The sequence below is a fragment of the Saccopteryx leptura genome, chromosome 1, assembly GCF_036850995.1.
Source record: "Saccopteryx leptura isolate mSacLep1 chromosome 1, mSacLep1_pri_phased_curated, whole genome shotgun sequence".
NCBI lineage: Eukaryota > Metazoa > Chordata > Mammalia > Chiroptera > Emballonuridae > Saccopteryx > Saccopteryx leptura.
In genome coordinates, this window is record NC_089503.1 from 187,020,050 (window position 1) to 187,026,049 (window position 6,000).

The window sequence follows — 6,000 nt, forward strand, 5'->3', positions numbered from 1 at the left end:
CAACCCCATCTGGAGCCAATACTCCAGTACCAAGCTACAAGGTATTTCTAGGGCTTGAGGCTGATGTGCTCCTGATAGAGCTATCCTCAGTGCCTGGGGCCATGCTCACTAGAACCAACCAAGCAAGCAGCTGCAGGAGGGGAAGGGGAGGGAGAAAGAGAGAAAGGGGTGGGGGAAAGAAGGGGATGGTCACTTCTCCTGTGTGCCTTGACCAGGAATCAAACTCGGGACTTCCATACACTGGGTCGATGCTCTATCCATTGCACCACCAGCCAGGGCCCTCTTGGTCAAATAAGTTTTTAAATATGATATATGTTTGCTTGCTTATAGTTTGCATTGGGTGTGGGGGACAGGCTGTAAGCAGGCAAGGTGTTTACAGCCTAAGGCTTAGTTTCAAGACTAAGCTTTTCCCCACACCCTTAACTGGTTGCATAATGTGGGGTGGTGCACTCTCATGAGGAATCCCATTATGCCTTAGATAAGTGACTTTGTATCAAAGACTTTCTTATTTGTATATTGGATTAAAGGTTTTAATTTCTACACTATAAAGTGGGGCAGACCCAGAGCTTGCTCTCTATCAGTTCCTGAGGTTAGCATTAGAGTAGAGAGCAGAGAAAGGCCACGAGGAGAGGAGAGGCAACCAAGATGGCGGAGTGTTGAGGGAGAAGCCAATTTGTGCAGAGTTTGTGCAGAGAGAAGGAGATGGGGAACAGAGGTGAATAAGTCTGGTAAGCTAGAAACCTTTGATTCTAGAAACTCGGCTAAATCAGTGGCTTTGGGAGCCCTGAATGGAAAGGGAAGTGTTTTCCCACTGTGTTTATTTCTTGCCCGCCGGGTGCAAGCTAGGATTAAAGCTAATGGCCCACCAGTTATTGGCTTGGTTGTTTCATTACCGTCTATCCAAATCCTATGTCAACCTGCATGGGCCAGGCTGCTGTGATGGTGGCTGTGGCAACTGGCTTTACAGGCCCCTATCACATTCTTATTTCTTCTTTATTTATTTTATTTTATTTTATTTTTTTGCATACTAAATGGTTTATTATTTAGCAATTGAAAATAAATGAACTAGAAATCTTTTTTTTTGGTATTTTTCTGAGGTTGGAAACAGGGAGGCAGTCAGATAGACTCCCGCATGTGCCTGACTGGGATCCACCCGGCATGCCCACCAGGGGGCATTGCTCTGTTGCAACTAGAGCCATTCTAGCGTCTGAGGCAGAGGCCATGGAGCCATCCTCAGCGCCCAGGCCAACTTTGCTCCAATGGAGCTTTGGCTGCTGAGGGGAAGAGAGAGACGGAGAGGAAGGAGAGGGGGAGGGGTGGAGAAGCAGATGGCACTTCTCCTGTGTGCCCTGGCTGGGAATCAAATCTGGGACTCCTGAACTCCAGGCCGATGCTCTACCACTGAGCAAACTGGCCAGGGCTTCTTATTTCTTCTTTAAAAGAAGTCACAGCTAAATATGATTGCAACAGAAGAGCAATTTCTGAATCACTGATTTCAAGGTAAGCTGAAGATTTTTTTTTAACTCTCATGAACTTTCACATACAAACTTATTACAAGCCAAAGAAAAGACACAATCATGAGAAAAATAAACATGATCTCAATCAGTCTATCACTTTTATTATTCTAATACCTTTATTTCAAATGTTAAAGAAACCTAAAATTTTCATGCTGAAAGTGATCACAGAAATATTGTATCCAAACTCATTTGCAACAGGTAGTAGATTCGGGAAACTGGAGTTTCCTGTCCCTCTTACCAGTGTTCCTTCTTTTCTATCCCTCTGCAAAGGAGTAAAATACGTAATAGAAGCTGAAAATCTGGAATACGGGTCCCTGCATTCTTTAGGCCTACACAGCATATTTCATTCAAGTTCAAAACAGAAAAAAAATAAATAAACTTTGCTTTTCAATTAATAATAACAGTCTAAACCAGGGGTCCCCAAACTACGACCCAAGGGCCACATGCGGCCCCCTGAGACCATTTATCCAGCCCCCGCTGCACTTCTGGAAGGGGCACCTCTTTCATTGGTGGTCAGTGAGAGGAGCATAGTTTCCACTGAAATATTAGTCAGTTTGTTGATTTAAATTTACTTGTTCTTTACTTTAAATATTGTATTTGTTCCCGTTTTGGTTTTTTACTTTAAATAAGATATGTGCAGTGTGCATAGGGATTTGTTCATAGTTTTTTTTATAGTCTGGCCCTCCCACGGTCTGAGGGAACTGGCCCCCTGTGTAGAAAGTTTGGGGACCCCTGGTCTAAACTTTCTTCAAATTCAGCACAAGTAGATCCGAAGTTCAAAGACACAATGCCTTCCCTAGTCTAAAATCAAACAAACAAAAAACAACCTTGAGTTAACCTTACCACTGGGGGGGGGGGGGGGTAGGGAACTACAGCCATATAAACACATAGCTCTTTGCAAAATATGCACAACCCCCCTTAAACTACTTTTAAACCAGTCTCAGTTACCAGACAATTGTCTTTTTAGGGCAGCTCACTAGTATTTCCTCACTTTCAAGAATATATAGATTTTCAAAATGAGATAAAAAGATCCCACAAGGATGCCTAATGGTGGTGAGCAGATAAAGCGTCTACCTGGGATTTAACCCAGATTCAAAACCCCAAGGTCGTGGGCTTGAGCATGGGATCATCAACATAATCCCATGGTGGCTGGCTTGAAGCTCAAGGTCACTGATTTGACTAAGGGGTCACTGGCTCCGCTGGAGCCCCCCCCCCCACACACACACACACAATATAGGCACATAGGAGTAGCAATCGGTGAAAAAAATGAAGGGGCACAACTACGAGTTGATGCTTCTCATCTCTTTTCTTTCCTTTCTCCCTCTCGCTCTCTCAAAAAAGAAAAAAAAATCCCCAAGGTTGAGAGGGGTTTTATTAAACTCAGGTATTAAAAACTCTTCAAAATATCATTTCAGTCCAGGGTAAGGGGGTGGTGCTTACAAACCCATACCGCACAGCTTTAACTGCCAAATCATATTCTGATAATCCCCCTATTACACTCCATAAAAGTAAAGCTCTCTGAGAAGGGTTAAAATTTGAAAACATAAAAGCATCTGATGAAAACTATACACTCAGACCAGCTGGAGAAAATCGGCAGCCCAGACTACAAACCAGCAACTTCACCTCCATACCTGCAATTTATCTCCTGCTTTCTTTTCCAGGGAAAAAAAAGCTTGCACTGCTTCTTATCCAAGTTCACTTCACCCCATCTACAGGTAGCATGTGGGTACTGATATAAAAGCTGTTTCTGATTTCATTTCCTATTTCCCAGATGTTTGCTAGAGGTTTTGTTTCCCTTCAGCTATTTATGAATACGCTCTGATTTGAAACAAATTCAACATGTCATATTTTAAACTGAGAAAGACACACAATAATGATAGCTATAAAGATAATTTCAAGATCTTTCTCCAGCTTACGAATAAGTTTGCCTACCTAGGCAAGATTTGGACAGGCTGCTATGGTCTTGCTTTAGAAAAAAAACACTTAAAACACACCACAGAGAACCTGCTGCTGCTGAAACAGCCAACTACAGATTATTGTACTTCCTGTAAAAGGGGTTGTGCTTAAAAATGAAAAGCCAAATATCAATTATCAGCTGGGGACCAGGAAAGAAAGATGTTCCCAGCATAGTCCTTGGTATAAATCATGCATAAATACTTTAACTACACCTCTTCCCCAAATGCATCAATAGAAATTATAGCCAGAATCAATGCTATTTGTAGCTAAAATTCAAGAAAGATGGTCCTTTCCCATGAATAAATTATTTTACACCTAACCAAATCAAGCAGTGAATTATGAAATTTCAGTGGTAAACATCACCACTAGAAATGTACTCTGACTAGAATTACAACTCAAAAGATGAAACAAACATCCTTAAATTTATGACTAGAAACAGTTAACCAATTTTAAGAGTAAAATTCATCTTTAGGAACACAGAAATAATAGGCCATCTTGATATCTAAATAATGTTGGTTTTATATAGAAATAACATTTCAAAGAAAGTAAGAGTGTTTTGGCTTTTTCCCCTCACATTACTAAGTGTAAAACTGAAAAAATTAAGACCTCTTCGCAGATAGGAACTCAAAAGGCAGTTTAGTAAATGCCTGTCATAAGAAAGCCATCTAGTGTTAACATTTATAATGAAAACTGCAGACAAAAGAAGCAAAGAAAAGAGAAACCTGAGTATTTTGAACTTAACTGAGCAAACCTACGAAATCATCAAGGTTCTTTGTTTAAAAAAAAAAAAAAAAAAAAAAAGACACACTTATCAAAAAACAAGTTTAACATCCAAAATCTTTACAATTTTATTTTGACTAAAATCCTGTTTGGTGGCCACAATTCTGTGATCAGAGCACTTGATGTTTTCAGTACGCACGCTGGAGTCATCTCGGGCTGAATTAATTTAATTGAAGCAGGTTAATGAAGACAAATACCTCCCAGAGGGGCAATGCCAACTTGTTTTCCTTCGCGAGAAGCCTCGGCTCGCGCTCCTAGATGATGAACCGAAATTGATTCTACGGATTGGCCGCACGGTTGAGAATTCATTGTAAGAGCCCGGGACACATTCCCAGGACACGGTCAAACTAGCTTTAATAACGTGGGGACTCGAACAGGACTGAGAGCAGAGGACGCCGCGGACCTCGGCGCCTGGGCGGCGGCAGAGTGTCTGACTGCCAAGGAAAGTCGCGCCGAGCCACTGGGTCGCCGGCCGCTCCGGGTCTCACAAAGGGGGCGGTCGCGGCGGGGGCTCCGACACCACCGCCCCGAAATCACCCGCGGCAAGTTCGGTAACAGCCCCGCCCGGCGCACCGGTGCCCCGCGTCGGGCAACCTTTCATCTTTTCTCCGGGGTTCGTCACGGAGGAGTCGCCGGGCCACAGAGGTGGCGCTAATTAGTGCGCGTATCACCAAGACGGAAATAACCTTTCGGCTGTTCCACAACTTTGAGAGAACGAGCAGCGGCAGCTCCGCTTCCACCGGGCTGGGAGCGCGGGCGCGTCTGCGAACCGGAGCCCCGGAGCCTGGCCGCCCTCCGCGCCCCAAGACGCCCCGCTGCCAACCGCCTGCCGCTCCCCCAGGGACAGTCCCCGCAGTCCCCGACGAGCCCGTCCCCAAACACCACCCGCAGACTCCCGCCCGCTCGCCTCGACACGCACCTCAGGGACGCGATCCGCCGAGACCAGCTCTAGCCAGCGAGCGCGCGGCTCCTACCGGGGCCGCTGCCTGGCCGCCCGCCGCCCCGCTCTGCCCATCGGCCCGGACTCGGCCCGCGCCGGGCTCCAGCGGGAGGCGGTCCGACCCGCTGGCTGCTCTGGACCTGTCGGCCTGCACTAAGGCGGGAGGGCGCGCGGCGTTGCTCCTCTTCCGCCGCCGCCGTGTGCTGTCCTCCTCCGTCTCCGCCGGCTCTTCCTGGGCTCAGGGTCTGCCGCCGGCTCCCGACGCCGCCGCCCGCCGGCCCGGAGGCACCGCCCCCTACCCGCGCCGCGGCCTCCCATTGGCCGCCGCCTGCAGGCCCCTGGGCCCCGCCCCGCGATTGGGCGCTGGCTCCGTCCTTCCCATTGGCACTCCGGCTCCCGGTACAGCCGGTGCGCAGTTCCCAGGCCCAAAGGTGCAGGAGCGGCGCGAACCTCAGGGTCTTGGGCCAGTTCCCGGGGAGGGAACTGCGGTCTCAAGGCGGTGGAGGGAGAGCCTACTTGGGCCCGCCCACTGGGAACGCGGTCGCCGACCTCCTCGGGACTTGTTCGCCTCTCTGGCCGGAGAAGTGAACCCCCGCAACTGGCTCAGAGCCGGACTGTGTGCAGTAGGGTCCCCGCCCGGCCCCCACTCTGAAGTTGGGGTAATCGCGCCCTCCTGGAGCTCCGATCCCCGTGTCACAAAACACAGGCAACTACGGGCGCTGCGTGGGCACCTGCCCTGGACGCCGCAGAGTTGCCGCAGACGACAACCGCACAAATGATTGCATCACTTTGTTCACCAGAAGACAG

The 6,000-nt window shown here is 48.0% G+C and overlaps 1 protein-coding gene across 3 annotated transcripts in view; it reads right to left on the reverse strand.

Annotated features, from left to right (window-relative positions):
• Positions 1–5,446, reverse strand: part of SIPA1L2 (signal induced proliferation associated 1 like 2) — a 250,339-nt gene extending 244,893 nt beyond the window's left edge. For all 3 annotated transcript variants that reach the window (XM_066383247.1, XM_066383264.1, XM_066383256.1), the window contains exon 1: positions 5,173–5,446. The gene's annotated coding sequence lies outside the window, so the exon portion shown is untranslated. The remainder of the gene's footprint in view (positions 1–5,172) is intronic.
• Between the last annotated feature and the right edge of the window lie 554 nt (positions 5,447–6,000).